The sequence below is a fragment of the Phalacrocorax aristotelis genome, chromosome Z (genome assembly GCF_949628215.1).
Source record: "Phalacrocorax aristotelis chromosome Z, bGulAri2.1, whole genome shotgun sequence".
In the NCBI taxonomy this organism is placed as follows: domain Eukaryota; kingdom Metazoa; phylum Chordata; class Aves; order Suliformes; family Phalacrocoracidae; genus Phalacrocorax; species Phalacrocorax aristotelis.
Genome location: NC_134311.1, coordinates 49,448,788 through 49,470,764, shown reverse-complemented (window position 1 = coordinate 49,470,764; position 21,977 = coordinate 49,448,788). Strand labels below are relative to the sequence as shown.

At 42.4% G+C, this 21,977-nt stretch overlaps 1 long non-coding RNA gene across 1 annotated transcript in view; it reads right to left on the bottom strand.

Annotated features, from left to right (window-relative positions):
* Window positions 1–764: 764 nt before the first annotated feature.
* Window positions 765–21,977, bottom strand: part of LOC142050161 (uncharacterized) — a 589,738-nt gene continuing 568,525 nt past the window's right edge. The window contains exon 7 of the long non-coding RNA XR_012657935.1: window positions 765–801. This is a non-coding gene — a long non-coding RNA (uncharacterized LOC142050161). The remainder of the gene's footprint in view (window positions 802–21,977) is intronic.

The window sequence follows — 21,977 nt, the reverse complement described above, 5'->3', positions numbered from 1 at the left end:
TCCTCTGGCAGTACAAAGATAAGTACTATTGCTGTGTACAGCTTTGTCTAAACCTTTAAGACAGTCTCCAAGATTCCGTTATGTAAGTAGCAAAAGATCAGCTTTCAGACTCTTTTTTCAATTCCCAACACAATAGTTGCACATTTTTGTGTCTGACTGGAGTTATTTGTGTTTGCCAATATCTTCAAGGCATGGGCAGAAGTAAGGAGATAGGACACAAGACAAGCACAAAAGATGTCCCTCTTCCATACTTGAAGAAAAGATATCCAGCTGATGAAATTAAAAGCTAGAGGGTTGTTATATTTCTCTTACATTTTAAAAAAATTACAAATCCCTGAATACCTTCCCTTTCTCAACTCCAACATTTCATCTTTTCCAGGACCTACCAGTCCAGTGCAATTTACAATGGGTGATGAAAAACCCCAGAGGCACATGTTCCCTTTCTCTTGTATTTGGAACTTTCTTTTTTCCTTGGAGTCTACCCTTGTAGGTTGGCCAGGATGTATAAGTGTAAATCACAGACTATCAAGAATACATGAGACTCAGCTTAAATTCTAGCAATTTTCCATTTGTATATATTAGCCTAAAATTTAATATGACATGTCACAATCAAGCCTATTAGGACCATATGCTTTTCCAAAATCTTGAATGTTACACTTCAATAAAAAAAACAGCTCCCGACTCACCCCCAACCAAGAGACCCCCAAAGGAATGGAGGTTCATTTAACATCTATAATCAGTGTGACTGTTATAGCAAAATAATACCTTGTATTCCCCAGTTTACTTGCAGACCAACAGAACCTGTAATGTAAGAAAAAAAAAAGTCTGCACAATCAGTCATTTAATACAAATATACACACACACACATACAAACAGAATATTCTTCCAGAATTATGTGTGTGTTTCTGATAGTGTAAACATAGGTACAAAAGCAACTGAGCAGTTAAGTATTTCTATCTTCATGTCCTGAAAAACATTCACAACATATAGCAAGTAACATGCTGACATTAAACATATATTGTCAGATTCGGCTAATTACCCAGTCTTTTTAGGCTGGCAGTAAACAGCTTCTGTTTCTGAGAGCTGGTGAATATTTTAGCAGTCAAACTGCTTTGGTTTTCATTTTGTAATATGTTTGAAAATATGACTGTATAATGTAAATATCTTGCGTTGCCCCTATCTTAAAAGGAAAAATAAAAGAATGCCCTCCCCCTAAAAAGGGTAACAACAAAACTTCATGGCTATGAAGCTTATATTTTTTCCTGGCCTAGACAAGCCCTATTCACATACAAAAACCACTCTGCACTAAGTCCTGGGGCACTACAGAAGGAAAAAAGAAGTGAAGATCTTAAAAACCACAGAAAGCCTACCTTTCCTACCCCAAAGAGCTCATGTTCCACTTACATCTTTCAGAAAGTGGGCTTATTTTAATGTTTCTTGATTTGTTGGTTTTTTTTTTCAGATAAAACCATGTGTGAGTTCAGCCTTGTGCTGGTTTTGGCTGAGAAGGGGTTAATTCTCCTCACTGTGGGGGTCGGCTACCTTTCCAGCTTCCCGTGCTCTGCCGCGTGGCGTGGGAGGGGGGGCTGGGAGGGGCAGGGCCATGGTGGGGGCGGCTGACCCCGACTGGCCAATGGCAGGTTCATTCCGTACCACGTGACACCATGACCAGTATATGGAGGGGGGGCAGTGGCAGCGCGGGGGCGTCGCGGCGTCGGGTCGGCGGGCGGCGAGCGGCTGCGGCGCGTGCGGTTTGTTTCGGCGGTTTGTTCCCCCTCTCCCCTCCCTTCCCCGCTCCCCCGGGGCTTTGCGCCTCTCGTTGTTCTCCTTTACATTGCATTTCTACTGTTGTTTCTTTTAATTTTAATTATTAAACTGTTCTTATCCCAACCCACGAGCGTTACCCTTCTGATTCTCTCCCCCATCTACTGGTGGGGGAGTGAGCGAGCGGCTGTGTGGGGCTGAGCTGCCGCTAAACCACGACAGTCATTTTGGCGCCCAACGTGGGGCTCGAGGGTTGGAGATAACAACAGCTGCTGGTCACAGCACCATGTTGTCCTTTTTGCAGTTGGTGTTAAAAATCGGTGTTGGTTGTTTGAGTCTGCTGTGTTCTGCTGTGATTAGTAATGTTTTGCCTACAAGATTTGTTATACAAACACTCGTTTTCAGCTTTATCTGGTATTTGGGGGTTTTGCTGAAACCGTTACTGTACTTCGGATACCACCTTGTTGAGGCAATTAGCAATTATACCTCCTCCTCTGAGAGATTTTATATGGAGGAAATACAGAATACTACCTTTGCAACTTTGTTCTATGATGTCTGTGCCTTCGTTACAACAACGTTTTTGTATCTTGAACATCCTTGGGTGGTTAAGGTGCACTTATTGTTAGTTTTTGGGCATGTTGTTTTGGTTTTGACTAAGCAACTTAAGAATATCACCCAGAAATCTGCCCCGAGGTTTGATAGTTACGAGTGGCAGGGCATGTGGGATAGCATGGGCAAATACCTAGGGCAGTGGGCACCCCCAGTGTTTTGGAGTTTCACCCCCGAACAAGTGCAGAACCCTGAAAAACTAGTAGAATATTTGGAGAAAGTATGTTGTCACGCTGGGAACTCCAGAGAGACACAGATAACTGCAACATGCTGGGGCCTGGCCCATGCATACCGAGCCCTGCTCAACAGTATTCAGTGCCCCCAGGGGGAAAGAGAATGTCTCTGGATTGAAATGCAAAGTGACTGGCACTGTAGACAATCCAGCCCTGACAACAGGCACTGCAGCCACTCAAACCCCCACAACAAGTACCAGAGCTAGCTCAGAAAATAAACCCGTACCAGTATCAGTTGCCCCCATACACAAGACGAAATATTGGAAGCGGACATCAACTCGTTTAGAACAGGATGATGAAGAACCAGGGCCATCGCGGGGAGAGGAGGGAGAAATAATAAATGAAATAGAGACCACCCGATCCCTGTCCTTAAGCGAGTTGCGAGATATGCGAAAAGATTATAGCCGTCGTTCAGGTGAGCACATTGTCACCTGGCTGCTCCGATGCTGGGATAATGGGGCCAGTAGCCTGGAACTAGAGGGAAAAGAAGCCAAACAATTGGGATCCCTTTCTGGGGAAGGGGGCGTTGACAAAGCAATTGGAAAAAAACCACAAGCCCTCAGCCTCTGGAGGCGACTCCTGTCTGGAGTGAAGGAAAGGTATCCCTTTAAAGAAGATGTTACATATCGCCCAGGAAAATGGACAACTATGGAGAAAGGCATCCAGTATCTCAGGGAATTAGCTGTGTTTGAGGTGATTTATGGTGACCTGGATGATCAACGGTCATCCAAAGATCCAGATGAAGCCGAGTGCACACGACCCATGTGGCGAAAGTTTGTACGGAGCGCACCATCTTCGCATGCAAACTCATTGGCAGTGATGTCCTGGAAAGATGACGAGACACCAACGGTGGCAGAGGTGATAGATAGACTCCGGGATTACGACACAAATATCTCTTCCTCGCTTGTCTCTGCTGTGGAGAAACTATCCCAAGAGGTCCAGCAACTCAAAGAAGATCTGTCCTACTCCCCACCTCGACAGAGCAGTGTCTCAGCTGTTAGGAATAAGTGTCCTTTGGCTCAAAGAAGGGGATACACACCACGGGCCACCCTATGGTTCTACCTGCGTGACCACGGAGAGGACATGATGAGGTGGGATGGCAAGCCTACTTCGACCCTACAGGCACGAGTACATGAACTGCAAGGAAGAACAGTCACTCAGGGAGGCTCTTCCAGGAAAGCTGCTGCTGCAGTTTCCAGCGAGCAAGTCCCCAGACAGAGGAGTAGAAGCGCAGATTTTATTTCTAAGTGTAATAGAGGAACTCCTGATTCACATTTACAGGAAGTGAGTTGTGACTGCCATGATCAGGACTAGAGGGGCCCTGCCTCCAGCCGGGTGGAGGAAAGGGATAACCGGGCTTACTGGACTGTGTGGATCCGATGGCCTGGCACGTGCGACCCACAGGAGTATAAAGCTTTAGTGGACACCGGCGCACAGTGCACCTTAATGCCATCAAACTATATAGGGGCAGAACCCATCAGCATTGCTGGAGTGACAGGGGGATCCCAAGAGCTAACTGTATTGGAGGCCGAAGTGAGCCTAACTGGCAATGAGTGGCAGAAGCACCCCATTGTGACTGGCCCAGAGGCTCCGTGTATCCTTGGCATAGACTGCCTCAGGAGAGGGTATTTCAAGGACCCAAAAGGTTACAAGTGGGCTTTTGGTGTAGCTGCCTTGGAGACAGAGGAAACTGAACAGCTGTCTACCTTGCCCGGTCTCTCAAAGGACCCTTCTGTGGTGGGGTTGCTGAAGGTCAAAGAACAACAGGTGCCAATCGCCACCACAACAGTGCACCGGCGGCAATATCGCACCGACAGAGACTCTCTGATCCCCATCCATAAACTCATTCACCAACTGAGGAGCCAAGGAGTCATCAGTAAGACCCACTCACCCTTTAACAGTCCCATATGGCCAGTCTGGAAGTCTAATGGAGAGTGGAGACTAACAGTAGACTATCGTGGCCTGAATGAAGTCACTCCACCGTTGAGTGCTGCTGTGCCAGACATGCTAGAACTTCAATACGAACTGGAGTCAAAGGCGGCCAAGTGGTATGCCACAATTGATATTGCTAATGCATTCTTCTCAATCCCTCTGGCAGCAGAGTGCAGGCCACAGTTTGCTTTCACATGGAGGGGCGTCCAGTACACCTGGAATCGACTGCCCCAGGGGTGGAAACACAGTCCTACCATTTGCCATGGACTGATTCAGACTGTACTGGAACAGGGAGAAGCTCCAGAACACCTTCAATACATTGATGACATCATTGTGTGGGGCAACACAGCAGAAGAAGTTTTTGAGAAAGGTGAGAAAATAGTCCAAATCCTTCTGAAGGCTGGTTTTGCCATAAAACAAAGTAAGGTGAAGGGACCTGCACGAGAAATCCAGTTCTTAGGAATCAAATGGCAAGATGGTCGTCGTCAGATTCCAATGGATGTGATCAACAAAATAGCAGCCATGTCTCCACCAACTAGCAAAAAGGAAACACAAGCTTTCTTGGGCGTTGTGGGTTTTTGGAGAATGCATATTCCAAATTACAGTCTGATCGTGAGCCCTCTCTATCAAGTGACCCGGAAAAAGAATGATTTCAAATGGGGCCCTGAGCAACGACACGCCTTTGAACAGATTAAACGAGAAATAGTCCATGCAGTAGCTCTTGGGCCAGCCCGGGCAGGACAAGATGTAAAAAATGTGCTCTACACCGCAGCCGGGGAGAATGGCCCGACCTGGAGCCTCTGGCAGAGAGCACGTGGGGAGACCTGAGGTCGACCCCTAGGGTTTTGGAGTCGGGGATACAGAGGGTCCGAAGCCCGCTATACTCCAACTGAAAAAGAGATATTGGCAGCATATGAAGGGGTTTGAGCTGCTTCAGAAGTGGTTGGTACTGAAGCACAGTTGCTCCTGGCACCCCGACTGCCAGTGCTGGGCTGGATGTTCAAAGGAAACATCCCCTCTACACACCATGCAACTGATGCTACGTGGAGTAAATGGGTTGCACTGATCACCCAGCAGGCTCGAGTAGGAAACCCCTGTCGCCCAGGAATCTTGGAAGTGATTATGGACTGGCCAGAAGGCAAAGATTTTGGATTATCACCAGAGGAGGAGGTGACACGTGCTGAAGAAGCCCCACTGTATAACAAACTGCCAGAAGATGAGAAGCAATATGCCCTGTTTACTGATGGGTCCTGTCGCCTTGTGGGAAAGCACCGGAGATGGAAGGCTGCTGTATGGAGTCCTACACGACAAGTAGCAGAAACTGCTGAAGGAGAAGGTGAATCGAGCCAGTTTGCAGAGGTAAAGGCCATCCAGCTGGCCTTAGACATTGCTGAACGGGAAAAGTGGCCAGTGCTCTATCTCTATACTGACTCCTGGATGGTGGCAAATGCCTTGTGGGGCTGGCTGCATCAATGGAAGCAAAGCAATTGGCAGCGCAGAGGCAAACCCATCTGGGCTGCCACAGTGTGGCAAGATATTGCTGCCCGGGTAGAGAAACTGGTTGTAAAGGTACGGCATGTGGATGCTCACGTCCCCAAGAGTCGGGCCACTGAAGAACATCGAAACAACCAGCAGGTAGATCAAGCTGCCAAGATTGAAGTGGCTGAGGTGGATCTGGACTGGCAACATAAGGGTGAACTATTTCTAGCTCGGTGGGCCCATGACACCTCAGGCCATCAAGGGAGAGATGCAACATACAGGTGGGCTCGTGATCGAGGGGTGGACTTGACCATGGATATTATTGCACAGGTTATCCACAAACGTGACACACGCGCTGCAATCAAGCAAGCGAAGAGGGTAAAGCCTCTGTGGTATGGGGGACGATGGCTGAAATATAAATATGGGGAGGCCTGGCAAATTGACTATATCACACTCCCACAAACCCGCCAAGGCAAGCGCCATGTGCTTACAATGGTAGAAACAACGACTGGCTGGCTGGAAACATATCCTGTCCCCCACGCCACTGCCCGGAACACTATCCTGGGTCTTGAGAAACAAGTCCTGTGGCGACACGGCACCCCAGAAAGAATTGAGTCAGACAACGGGACTCATTTCCGAAATAGCCTCATAGACACCTGGGCCAAAGAGCACGGCATTGAGTGGGTGTATCACATCCCCTATCACGCACCAGCCTCTGGGAAAATTGAACGGTACAATGGACTGTTAAAAACTACACTGAGAGCAATGGGGGGTGGGACATTCAAGCACTGGGATACACATTTAGCAAAAGCCACGTGGTTAGTCAACACGAGGGGATCTGCCAACCGAGCTGGCCCTGCCCAGTCAGAAATCCTACATACTGTGGAAGGGGATAGAGTCCCTGTAGTGCACACAAAAAGTATGCTGGGCAAAACAGTCTGGGTTCTTCCTGTCTCCGGCAAAGGCAAACCCATTCGTGGGATTGCTTTTGCTCGAGGACCTGGGTGCACTTGGTGGGTGATGCGGGAGGATGGAGAAATCCGATGTGTGCCTCAAGGGGATTTGATTTTGGGTGAAAACAGTCAATGAACTGAATGGCACAATGTGAACTGCTATATAATACTGTGTGTCACCTCTGTGTTGTATCAATGATATCAGAGTACGAGCCTCCCAACCCATGGAAGATCAACTATGAAACAAGCCATGCAGCAGCGATGGAACGATGACTGACTCAGTATGCAGCAACCCAACGCCACACACCATCTCTCCCACCCGGAAAGACTGATACAACAGATGGAGCCCAGAGTCATGGACTGGGTGAACTCAATGGACATTTTAATGGACATTTTACAGGGAAGGTCCATGAACTAAGGGAATGATGTCTGTGTATTATGTTAAAGGATGGGAAGGGGAGGGGTGGTGGTTGGTACGGTTGTATTGCATCATATGGGACCTGGCCATGGTGTAAATGGTATGGAATAAGGGGTGGAGAATGTGCTGGTTTTGGCTGAGAAGGGGTTAATTCTCCTCACTGTGGGGGTCGGCTATCTTTCCAGCTTCCCACGCTCTGCCGCGTGGCGTGGCGGGGGGGCTGGGAGGGGCAGGGCCATGGTGGGGGCGGCTGACCCCGACTGGCCAGTGGCAGGTTCATTCCATACCATGTGACACCATGACCAGTATATGGAGGGGGGGCAGTGGCAGCGCGGAGGCGTCGCGGCGTCGGGTCGGCGGGCGGCGAGCGGCTGCGGCGCGTGCGGTTTGTTTCGGCGGTTTGTTCCCCCTCTCCCCTCCGTTCCCCCCTCCCCCGGGGCTTTGCGCCTCTCGTTGTTCTCCTTTACATTGCATTTCTACTGTTGTTTCTTTTAATTTTAATTATTAAACTGTTCTTATCCCAACCCACGAGCGTTACCCTTCTGATTCTCTCCCCCATCTACCGGTGGGGGAGTGAGCGAGCGGCTGTGTGGGGCTGAGCTGCTGCTAAACCACAACAAGCCTGTGTGTTTATAAATCAAGCTTTCCAAATTTCAGATAAATATGATGATCATAAGAATTCTAAACATAACATTCAAAACTATGTCTTCATATCAGTCCCTTGAAAAGGACTACAGTATTAAATTTCTATTTTTTAATTTTAACAATAATATTTATATAAAAACAAACAAACAAACAAGCAAACAAAAACCCCAACTTTTCTGAACGTGAAATAATAGCACCAGAAATAACGCTCTCACTAATCATGGAAATTGTATTGCCTACAACACAACTCATTATGACCTCAGATTAGTGTTCACATATTTCCTATACAGAAGACCGATTATCATAACCTAAAACCATAAGATGGACCCTGATTTTTTTCTCATTACGAAACATACATAGAATGGATAAAGGCTTTTCAAGATATACAGTGAAATTCAGCAAGAAACTAAAACTGCTATAAAACAAAGTATATGACTTCTACTGATATAAAAATATAAGTGCCGGGGTCTGTCTTAGTACAGTAAATTCAATATATGTGATCCGACATTTGTTTTCCACCTCCCTGTGAAGATGAGGGAAATGTTTCCTAAAACGTATTGTTGTTTAACAAATATACTACAGATACCACATGCACATATACCAAAAAAAAAAAACCAACCACATCTATGAGTTAGACATTGGAAAAGAGAACTATTCTCTAGAACCTTCATTGCAAAAACAGAGCAGTAAATTGAGAGTGTTTAACACTTAATAAATAACATTACCTTGGGAAAAATAATATCTAACCATTGTGAATTTTCAGGCCATTTTAACCTAACAGTATAGTTAGCATCTTTACCAGACTTGCAAGTTTCAAGCAAGAAGACCAAAGAACAAAGAGAAAATGTAAAGACCTTAACGGTGTCACAGGGCCAGGATTCTAGATAAAAACAAGGTTTACAGAGTTAATTATGACTTTCCCATGGACTATGTCCATTGTGTAATTTAGATCTCTTATTCTCCACCTAGACAATAAAAAGACACTTTGTATATAAGGCAAGTCAAATGATTAACAGCAATACAGACAAAATGAACTGCAAAGGTCTATAGCCCTCACAAGCCCTTTGTCCATGGATTGTGTTGGGTGGTTTTGACTCTCAGTTCAGAATTATTTCACTCCTTTAGAGAGCAGGACAGTAAACAAAGTGTTGACTAATCATTAAGAAAGGAAAAACTTCATATAGATAATGATGGGAGAGGTCAACATAGAGAATGCTTGTTTTCAGTGTTGCTTTGTACATTATTTTAAGAATAGTCACATCTCAGTCCTCTAAATTATTAGCTGATACACACTATTTTCATGTGATCGCACATACCTACAATGCATCATCCAAGGAAACTGTGATTTACTGCTCAGAGTCAGTATTTGAATGCATCTTGTCGTGGTTTAACCCCAGCTGGCATGTAAGTACCACACAGCTGCTCACTCAGTCCCCACCATGGTGGAATGGGGGGAGAGTATGTAAAATGTATGCATATGGACAGAGCCAGAAAGATTTTCAATGAGTTTAGTAACCATTTACAGTACACATCCAATAGAGAGAGAATGAGCCATAAATCTCATAATGTGTACTTGTGTTAGTTAATGAAAGTCATTTTCTCATGCAGTTCTGATCAGAAACATACAGGCAGAGAAAATGAAAGTTTCTGGAAAGAAAAAGCCTCATGTAAATGACACTTCACTGAACAGTTGGTGGGAAATCACAACTCCACAACATCTGCTTTAACCCTACAAATAAAATTAATTTAAATTAAGCACATAAATAACTTGCTATTCACATATCAATGAAATCAATAAGAAACAGACTCCTAATCACAACTGCCACTAAGATTTGTTGTGAAAGATAAGAATAAAGAGATAATTGCAATCAGAAAACATGCTGAGTATAAATAAATTACAGTGGACTTTAAAAAGTGTTGAAGTGTTCAGCCAGTTTCCTGTAGCATATAAAAATTTCCCAGAACATAAGGCCACACTATAACTTCCTCTCCTTATCCCTTATCAATGTTCTTCTGAAGTGTGAAACTCAATTCCTTTTTCCTTGCTGACTTTGTTTATAGCTTGAAACAAATGTAGACTTAAACCTACCATCAGCTTCAGATAGAGCCTCTGAAAAAGAAAGCAAACTCTAAAGACTTGTAAGTCTTCTTTTATTCCAAGCTACCATATCATCACTGGTAGTTCTGTCCTAGAGTATGTGTTTTCTTGCAACTTTTCATATTTCTTTGTCTTGCACAGAACTTCCATTTCACTCTTTTGCTCTATTTTTGCTTTTGAAAGAGCTTTCTGCACTTCATAACATCCCTGTTTCTTGTTTCATTTTGTCTTCTTTCCACCCAAAGTCCTCAGTATCAATTCCTTTTAGGTTTTGATACCCCTTTTCTATCTCCCCTCCCCACACTCCTCTCAGTTTTACGCTTCTAGCCTCTAGTTGAAAAAGTTAACACATGTTCTTTTCCTTCCCCAGAGTCACTTTTCCCTTCATTTCCTCTTCTGGTATTTCTCTTTCACTTCTGTGACAGAGTGTGGACTTGTGGTATTCTTAAAGGGTATTGTGTAGTAGAAAGCCATCATGTGTGGAAAAAAAATGGGCAAGATAATAAAATTTCAGGAGATACAACATTATTCTTAACTGATTTCCAGTTTTTCCTTGTCTTCCTCTTGTTCACTACCCTGATTTCATCTTTGGTGAGTAAATGAGTTGCCACTTTTCATCCTGTCGGTCTCTCATCTTACTGCCTATTTTTTTCTCTCTGTGGCCCTTTATCTCCTTCCTGCTCTAGGCAACGTTATCTTTCTTCTGTATTAACCCTCATTTTCCTCTCTTCCACCAAATTATAATCCACATCTTTAGTTTCCTGTATCTCAGAAATTACAAGGCTGTCACTGGTGTTGATTCACTGTTTTACTTAATGGTCATGACTGTCTTTTCTTGAATTTCTTCTCTACCCTGTCCTTCACTAGGATAGCAGTTGAGGGTAACAGAGGAAAGGCAATGACAGAAATTAACCTTTGCCAGTAGTCATCCTTTATTAACAACAGGGAAAGTGAGCAGCCTTCCACTTCCTCCCCAACCCAGCCCAAATTCAGGTTTCCTCAGTTTTCTGTTCTTGTGTGACAGTGATACAGGAGGCTATTTTAAGTATACGGCTTATTCAGAATTGACTATGTCTCAATACCAAGATGACGTTGCACACAGATTGTTCTTTACGCAGCTGAGTACCTTCCCAAAATTATAGGACTCATGGAAATGGTAAACCTTCATTTCAACAAAGTACTTCAGCTGTCCAGAAATTACCTCAAATGTAAATGGTATGTTCTTTATGTACCTTAAATTCTTAAAGCGGTTCAAGGAATTCCGATTCAAAGATAAAACAAGTTAGGTTCCTGTAATCATTTCTGCTTGAAAAGATAGTTACTTGTGACACGAACTACTGGGGTGAAATTCTTCCCTTGATGACTTATTGCTCAGGGACAAAAATTACTTCAGTAGAAAACATGGCTGAGCATCCTAGGGTAAATTTGCTTCCTATTATTTTTGTATTAACTGAAACTGAAGATTACTCTAGGAAAAATACAGTATGTGCAGCACAGAAACTAATTATGTCTGAAAAAGGTGTGAATGGATCAAGAATAAATAAGCAAAGAATTGCACACATATTCAAATAAAGAGCTTAAGCTAACATAAATGTATACATACACAGTTCAACAGTGTAAAACCTATAGCATGTATGCTAGAATAAACCCATACGCTATCATCACCAACAGGGCATCTGCTAAAATCTGTGATGTTCCCAGCAGCTTGCAACATGTTTGCAGATCCTGAAGACCCAATCTCAGATTTAGGAAAGAGACAAGCTGTGACACTGAGTCAAGAAGTGTGAGACAGAGGTAATGAAGAGAAGGAAACACTTTTAGCAGGCTGACTATGCCTCCACAGTTTTGGTGTGAGGGCATGGCCCCTAAATATCACTTAACGCAAATGAACATCTTTCACGATACGACATCATGGACATAAAAATTACCAAAATGTTTTGATTTTCTTTTTCCTCAGAGGAAAAGGTTTGTATTGCAAATTAGAAAAAAATTGTTTATTTATGAATAAAGCCAATACCCTCACGGAGTTCTGTCAACATAAAATGTAAGTATTTGTAAATTGTACCCATATAACTTCTCTAAGCATATGCATAAATGAAGGTACATTACATGTGTTTAACAACTATAGATAGATTCTCTGTTAGCTAAAACATTTCATAATAGGAAAACTCAAACACAATAGGCAGTTCCTCATTAAAAAAACAAAAATGAAACCAACCCCCCAACCCACTCCATTCCCTAACCAAGAACAAATGTGCCCACAAAGTGTAATAAGAGGCTTTCTCAGTGCAGTAAAGAGCAAGTGTATTCCAAAGTTCCTAATATGTTCTGACTCACCACAACTATGTATATATAAAAAACCCTACAGGTGACTTCACTATTGAAAAGAACAAGAGAAGAGAGAGGGAGACAGAGAAATGGAGCAAAATGTAAAATGTGAATGCCACAATAATTTGCTTCATTACATCATCCGAGACAAATTCAGACTCTTACGTGGTACATGTTATCGAAGTAGATGTGATTACCTTTAAATATTGTATTAGCTTGAAAAGTCAAGAAATGTACTAGTAAATTCTTATTTCTGTAGGTCAAAAATTTAAAATTTTACACAAATTCTGTGTTCAGACTTTTCTGGTTAGCTTCAAATACCTTGATTTAACAAATTATTGTTTTTTTAAATAAAGATTCAAGGTAATATGCATAAATATATTGCACAAAGATAGAATACGCATATGTAATATGCTCCAAACATATATTATATATAGATAATGTGCACAACTAAATAACACAGCCTCATTGTCATTTTCTTTTGTTTTACCTTAGTTAAGCTTCAATCAGTGGGAAATGATAGTAAATCACAACTTTTTCTCACTTGGTCCAGAATTTTGATTCCAAGCTCTGCACACCATCACCCTTGAAATAAATTGTTAAAGGAATTGTTTGCAATCAGTTTTAAAGTAAGAAATATCCAGTGATGTGTAAGGAGAGAGACTTTTTCTGCAGAAGTCTCAAAGCACATTCCAGAGAGATGCAGCATTAACAGCAGCATCAGAAGAGATTTTGTTTTGTGGAATTGACAGATCACACATTAAGGAAGCAGGCAAATACATAACAGATAACCATGGGGATTCAAAATTGTCATGAGGTAACATATAATTATGAGATAAATATAAGGTACTACACTCTTTTCTTCAATCAGGAAAGTCTGGCCTACCAAGGGAACTCTCTTTAGGAACCATATATAATCTCTTTATACTAGTATTATTTTGTTGTATACACATGCCCCAAATAGTAGGTCTTAGCATCTACATGGGCCATTATTAGTGTGAGAGGGAGAGTCTTTTCAGACAAGCGTGTCAGTGTAACCCTGCTCTACCAGGCTCCTATGCACAGTGCCCTTCTGATTTGACACTGCAATAGCATTATAAATATCCTTCTGCTGCTGGTGCTCACTAGTAATGAAAAGTCAAATCACTGAGGAATAAAGTTTTTACATCAATTTTCCCATGCTGTATGTCAGTAAACACAAAAGCTTAGTACATTGTGTTGGGTGCAGGTGCCCAGATGTTGGCAGTGAGGGGCTGCAAGGAAGTAGAAGTTCTCCAGCAGCCAGCAGAGAGGAATCCACACAGAAGCAGATTTTCTGGTGTGTGAGGGACCAGTCCTGGAGCAGGGGGAAAGTGTGGGGAGGAAAGACTGTCAGAGAAGAACTGTTATGAACTGACTGCAGCATCCATTCCCCATCCTCCTGTGTTGCTCAGGGGTAGTAGGTAGAGGAGACAAGATTTAGGTTGAGTCTGGGAAGAAGGAGGGAGTGAGGGGGAAGGTGTGTTTAGTTTTGTCTTTGTTCCTCAACATCCCACTCTTTTTTTTAATTGACTATAAGTTAGATTCATTTTCCCCAAGTTTAGTCTGTGCTGCCCTTGTAAGTGACCTCTATTGCCTTTGTCCCAACACATAAGCTTTTCCATCTTAATTTCTCCCCCTGCCCTATTAGGAAGGGGGAATGACAGAGCAGTTGGGTGGGAGTCTGGCAACTGGCCAAGGTGAACCCACCACATACATGTTCAGTGCATGTGGGTGCATGATATGGATTTCACCAATACATTTTCCATAAGAAACAACATATATCAGAACCAGGAGAGCCTGTAAGTTTGAGCTGCCCTCCAAAACTTAAGTTTCCTAAAAGGTCTCATTTCATGCTTAAAATAGCTGTCAGAAAGTGAAAAAGGGATGACACCAGGTTGCAGCTTTCAGTCAGACCATATTTGTGTAAAAACAAAACTATGTCCTTTATAAGACAAAAGCATGTAATTCAAGCTGTAATGAATAAACCATTACCTACTAAAGAAGAGTTATTGAAGAACATCTGCACATATAACTTGCTTTTTGATCCAAAAGGGAATTTTCTCTTACTCCCACACTCCCAAGTCACACACCTTGTGGATGATATTAATATTTTATTCAGGAAACTTAAGAAAGAAAAAGACTAACTGATCATCACTTGGCAGCAAGGTAAGATTAACTTTTTGTGAAGACTAACGTGATTAACCAAGAAGACATTTGCAATTATTTCTGTATTTAATTTGGCCATAGCCACTTTTGAAATCTTTACTGCCAGAAGACTTCCAAAACTTAATGTTGCTTGGGGTCTTGTGTAAAGAAGACACCTCAGGCTTTATATTTGTTGGAAAGCTCACAAAACCGTTAAGAACAAAGCAGACATATAGTGTCTTTTTATGTTGCTTTTTAAATAAAAAATAATAATGATTTTAATATTACTATAGACATAGCTACTTTATTTTCTTCTTGTTCTCACCATCTTATTGCTGAACTGGGTGCGAACACTCTTGTGTAATTACAATGAATGATTACATCCCTAACTATTTACAGGCTTTCTATTTAGGTAGTGGGAAGAAGTACTTACATTAAAAAAAAGAAATCTATAGACCAAGGTACCATTTACCTATAAAAGCAAATCTAAGAAAAAATTAACACTGAATCGTCCTTTATTCATGCTTCATTTTTAATAACATGCTAACACTTTTTTGTGGTGGGAATGCTTTAATCCTCTAACAAAGCTTCTTACACACAAGATGTGTTACAGGTTTACTGTGCTATAGTTTCTAAGACATTTGCTTTTAGATGATCTATTCAACAGATCAGTACTGGTTCCTGACTAAAGCATGGATAATCATATGCTGTGTTTCAGCAAGAAAAATATAGGTCTTACTGACTGGGTTTTTTTTCCTAATGAGCCTAATCATTAACTCAAAATAGAATTCTTTGTTACGTGGGTGTTGTAGAAGTATATGGGAAATTTAATGGGAAATTTGAAGAGAAATTTAAAGCAATGCATGTTTTCTAATGTAAATTAATTGGAGGAAATAAGAAAAAGATCCAGTCACACTGAAGCAGAAATAAAAATAAAAAAGGTATAATGAATTAGTGCCTACCCTATACCCATGTAGGATTACTTCCCCATCAACTTACAGTAAAAGGGAAACCTCTACAATTACTCCTCAGACAATTACTTTGCTAAGTATAAACGTGATCAATGCATAATAGTATTGGTCAAGTAATTTGATCGTTCAAGGCACTACTATAACTGTATTAAATGCTCATTGAAGAGAATCAGGTGCAAATTTTGGGTCTACCTGCCTAAAAATTCAAATGAGGGGATTCTGAGGACAATTTATTTCAAAGCATAGTGAATTTTAGAACAAAAACTGGAGTTTTGAAAAACACATAAGACAATATAGTGATTAAAAATGTTTGAGTGTGATTGTCACTTTAGCAGTATTATACTTTCTTGGAGAAATTCTACTAAGCACTTTGTAGAACTGCCCTTGCAAATGTGCTTTTTAAGGTTGTTGACATAGTCTAGGGCATATGAAATGATAAATTACTATAGATCTGATTGTATTCTCATTATATTGCTTCTTTTAAAAATGGAAATCTAATGATCAGTTTTCTGTATTGTGAAATCTTACAGCATGAAATTACAATTCATTTCTTGCAGAGAGGGTTAGATGTGCATTCATATTAAATACAACGGTATAATTTGACAGATTTTACGCAGTTGCCAGTTGTTATTCAGTCTGTGATATTATAAATTGTAAATCATTATGCCTTAGGATCCTATAGGAAATAATATTGCATATATATCCATAAAATGAGAATTATATTCTAGGATCTGTTTAAGTTATGAACATTCTTTTAAACAGAGTTAAGTTCTGAGACAAACAGCTTAACTTTCAGTGCATGCCAAACATTTACAACAACATTCATTCATGTATGATCACGCAAGCCATAGCTGGGCGCCAAAATTTTTAATGAAAGATATCCATGATTTAAATTTTACTTATTTTACTGTGGACACATCTGGTTATTGTTTTTAAATGTACATAGCCCTTTGGACATCCAGAAGGTTAAAATCACTTTGGTGGGACAGGAATATTAAATCACTAAGGAAACTGGTTTGATACTATTATTCCTTGTTACTTCAGTTATTTGCTTGGTTACTAGCACTACGAACAGGGAATGTAAAACCCCAGAAACTTATTCCTAGATGCAAGGTAACATCATTTTATTTTGTACACCACCCCTCATCAGAAAAATACAGAAGTGTAATGGATGAGGTACAAGTGTAAACCAGCAACTTCCATGGGAGAGAAGCAGAAACTGTGTTTAGAAAAATGCAAGTTCAAAGTAAGCTTACCGACAGTACCTCAGTCACATCTTGGAATTGTGTTTTCCAGTGCTAGTTACGATATCTTCAGTATAATCCTGGATTCACTAAAGCACTTTTGGCAAATAATGTGAAAATTTATATTACAGGTAACATTAAAGAATTTTACCATATGTTGATTATGCACATTCTGGGTGTCCTGGTAGACAGTAAGCTGAACATGAATCCACAGTGCACCCTTGCAGCCATGGTGGGAAACTGTGCCCTGAGTTGCACCAGCAAGATTACAGACAGCATGTTAAGGGATGTGATAATGTTGCTTTCTTAAACACTTCACAGAACTGCAGAGTGGCTGAGGCTAGTTGGCACCTATAGAAATCATCTAGTGCAACTCCCTGTTCAGGACAGGGTTAGTTAAAACAAGTTGTTCAGGGTGTGTTTCAGGCATGTTTTAATACCTATAAAGATCAAGACTCCACAGCCTGTCTGGGCAACGTGTGCCAGTTTTTGACCATCTTCACAGGAAAATATATTTTTCTTTTGTTCAGGTGGAATTTTAAATCTTTCAGGTTTTGCCCGTTGCCTCTCATCGTCTTCACTGGGCACCACTGAGAAAAGTCGGGTGCCATCTTATTTACACACTGCCACTCAGGTATTCATACACATGGATAAGATCTCCCTTGAGATTTCTCTTGTGCAGACTGAATAGTTCTAGCTCTTTCAGCCTCTCTTCATATGTTGAATGGTCCCACCCGTTACTGACTTACTTGTCCACAGGTGGAATATTCCACGCAGTTTTTGTCCTACAGTTTAAGATACTTTGAAAAACCTAGGAGTCCAGCAGCTAATGAAGTGTCTCAGGGATTGGAGAACATGACATCTGAAGACATAGGGTTTGTTCAGCCTGGAGAAGAGGCGTTCCTGATGGGAATCTAACTACAGTCATCCAGGACCTAGAAGGTAGTTACAAAGAAAAAGAAGGTAGTTTCTTCACATAGCTACATGGTGGCAAGGGTTAACAAAGACAAGAAAAATCTCTAAATTGGGAAAGATCTATTACAAAAAGAGTTTTTTAGCTTTGCTGTTGAGAATTATCCTGTGACTTGCATTGTTTTCAAAGTACAGTTATTGCTCTAGTTATTGTATCAGGCATTTTTCCATACAAAATGATCTGAAGATTTACAATCTCAAATAGTGATCTGTTGTTAAGAATAAACCTCAGAAAAGACAGTAGAAGAGTGGAAGGAGATTGGGAAACTTTTCTGGTATGGAACACCAATGAAGTGAGTATTTTTATTGGTTTACATAGATTTTCTTTTGTTTTTATTCATTATTATATGATGGATATATGGACATATCTTTTTTGTGCAACTAAGTCAGCAAACAACTGTTGACATCTACTTTACATTTTTCAGTACTATTCAGAAATACTAACTTGGGTCTTGAAATCAGCAAGATTGCGTTAAGTGGTGCCACGCAAGTTAATAAGTCCTTTTTGTCCATTTTTTGCAAAGTTTGCACAATAAGTCAAAATTTGGTAAAAGTTGTTATACACAGCATATTTAGAGAAAATTATGATTCTATAGATGGGTTTTGATGTCATTAATTTTGGAGAGGATGAAGGCTTTTTTCAGAAGCTGAATTCTTCATATGAAGTTCAGGGGTCTTTTGAATAGACTAGACTAGACTAGACTAGACTAGAATAGAATAGACTAGACTAGACTAGACTAGAATAGAATAGAATAGAATAGAATAGAATAGAATAGAATAGAATGGAGTAGGGCTAATTCAGTTGGCAGAGACCTACAGCAATCATGTAGTCCAACTGCTTGACCAATCCAGGGCTGATCAAAAGTTTAAGCATGCTAAAAGGGACGTTGTCCAAATGCCTTTTAAACACGTAGAGACATGGGACATTCTTGCAGCTTGTAGGAGATAACTTCTTGTCACAAGTACTCAGTGAGCCAACTAGGAAAGCTGCCCTCCTGAACTTGCTATATTTTATGAAGTAAACATATTAATTAATTTACAGTGTCTACAGACTGATTAGCACTTTTAAAGTTTACCCTTCTGCTGACGCTCAGTAAGCCCCATAAAGTGTCAAGATGTGACAAAACTGATACAATTGCAGAAATTTTCAGATTCCAAACTGGGCTAAGATTTAAAGGAGAATTATCTGTATTTTAGAGCTATGGTTTCCACTCATCTGAAAGCCATCACCAGAAAGAATGTGGTGACTCAGATGGAGCCCACACACAGACATGCAGCTGTCCAGGTCTCTGTCTGCAGGGAGTGCCTGGGCCTGCCTCTCATACCAGAGATGACAGCTGGTTTTGGTGGGACCAGCTGGATGATCTACTCTGTCTGGTGGCAGAGCTGAAGGAGGAACTGGAAATATTTTAAGGAGTATCAGGGAGTGTGAGAGGTAGATAGATTGGTGGAGATGTACCCCACCACCCCTGAGGCCAAGGCAGCAGATGGAGGCTCCACAAGAAGCAGAGGGTCCCCTACCCTCTTGCCACCAAGCAGAAGAAGGAAACCTAAGAGATGGAATGGAATGGAAACAGGTCCCTGCTCAGGATGGCAGGCGAATACCCTCCCAGCCTCCCTCACCTTCCCAGCTGCCTGTACACAAAGATATGGGTCTCTGGAACTTGAGGGCCAGGCAAATGAGGATGTAGGTAAAGGTCCATCCAGGAGGCTGCCTAGGGTGAGTTGGTCAGCCCCACGCATTATGTCTGCCTCTGTTAAGAAGAAAAGGAGGGTAATCGTTATAGGCAATTCCCTTGTGAGAGGAACAGAGGGCACAATACGCCGACCAGACCCATTCTGCAGGGAAGTCTGCTGCCTCCCTGGGGACCGGGTCAAAGATGTCACTAGGAAACTCCCTGGTCTGGTACAGCCCTCTGATTACTACCCGCTATTGGTTATGCAAGTGGGCAGAGATGAGGTTGTGGAGAGAAGCCCAAAAATGATCAAAAGGGACTTCAGGGCACTGGAGCGACTGGTTGAAGGATCAGGAGCACAGGTAGTGTTTTCCTCAATCCCATCAGTGGCAGGGAAGAATACTGAATAGAGTGGGAAAACTCATGTGATTAACACATGGCTCAGAGGCTGGTGCCCTCAGTGCAATTTTGTTTTTTTTTGATCATGGGGAGGTTTGCAAGGCACCAGGCCTGCTGGCAGCAGATGGAGTTCACCTATCTCTTGCACATGAGTTGGCAGGGATCATCAAAAGGGATTTAAACTAGGTGCAAAGAGGGAAGGGGATATAACCAGGCTTACTAGAGAGAAGCCTAGGGGTGGCATGCCAAGGTTGGGGGTGAAATCTGTAGCTGAGCTCAAGTGCATCTACACCAATGCACACAGCATGGGCAACAAATAGGAGGAGCCAGAAGCCATTGTGCAGCAGGATAGCTATGACTTAGTTGCCATCACAGAGACGTGGTGGGATGACTCCTATGAATGGAGTGTTGCAATGGATGGCTAGAAGCTCTTCAGAAGGGATAGGCAAGGAAGAAGAGGTAGTGGGACAGCTTTATATGTTAGGGAGTGTTTCAGTTGCGTAGAGCTCAACAATTGTGATGATAAGGTTGAGTGCGTATGGGTAAGGATGAGGGGGAAGACCAACAAGGCAGAAATCCTGCTGGGGGTCTGTTATAAACCACCCCACCTGGATGAAGAGGTAGATGAAACATTCTGCAAGAGGCTGGCGGAAGTCTAACAATCAGTTGCCCTTGTTCTAGTGGGGGACTTAAATTTTCCAGATGTTTGCAGGAAATACAACACAGCAGAGAAGAAACAGTCTAGGAGGTTCCTGGAGTGTGTGGAAGATAACTTCCCGACACAGCTGGTAAATGACCCTACCAGGGGAGGTACCTCGCTTGACCTGCTATTTACAAAAAGAGAAGGACTGGTGGGAGATGTGGTGATTGGAGGCCATCTTAGGCTTAATAACCATGAAATGATTGAGTTCTCAATTCTTGGTGAAGTAAGGAGGGGGGTCAGCAGAACCACTACCATGGACTTCTGGGGGGCAGACTTTGGCCCGTTCAGAGCACTCGTTGGGAGAGTCCCTTGGGAGGAAGTCCTGAAGGGCAAAGGAGTCCAAGAAGGTTGGGCACTCTTCAGGAAGGAATTCTTAAAGGCAGAGGAGCAGCCTGTCCCCAACTGCCATAATACAAACTGGTGGGAAAGATGGCCAGCCTGGCTCAACAGGGATCTTTTGCTGGCACTCAGGAAAAAAAGGAGAGTCTACCGCTTTTGGAAGAAGGGGCAGACAACTCAAGAAGAGTATAGGGATATCATTAGGTCATGCAGAGAGAAAATTAGACAGGCAAAGCCCAGCTAGAACTCAATCTGGCCACTGTTGTAAGAGATAATAAATGTTTTCACTGATACATTAACAACAAAAAGAGAGACAAGGAGAATCTCCATTCTGTTTTGGATGCAGAGGCAACATTGCCACCAAGGATGAGGAAAAGGCTGAGGTACTTAATGCCTTCTTTGCCTCAGTCTTTAACAGTCAGACCAGTTATCCCCAGGGTATTCAGCCCCCTGAGCTGGAAGACAGGGACGGAGAGCAGAACCCCCATATTCCAAGAGCAAGTAGATTATGATCTGCTGAGCCACCTGGACACTCACAGGCCTATGACTTCTGGGCCTGTATGGGATCCACCTGAGAGTACTGAGGGAGCTGGCAGAGGAGGTTGCCAGACATTCTTCATCATTTATCAGCAGTCCTGGTTAACAGGAGAGGTCCCAGTTGAGTAGATGTTTTCCAATGAGACACCTATCTACAAGAAGGTCTAGAAGGAGGATCCAGGGAACTACAGACCTGCTAGCCTAATCTTGGTAGGCGGGGAAGATTGTGAAGTGGTTCATCTTGAGTGAGCTCACCAGATGTACAGGACAACCGGGGGATCAGGCGCAACCAGCACAGCTTCATGAAAGGCAAGTCCTCCTGACCAACCTGATCACATTCTATGACCAGGTGACACATGTAGTGGATGAGAGATGATGTTATCTACCTGGGCTTTAGCAAAGCCTTTGACACTGTTTCCCACAGCATTCTCCTAGAGAAGCTGGTGGCTCATGGCTTAGACAGGTGTACTCTTCATTGGCTAAAACTGGCTGGATGGCTGGACTCAAAGAG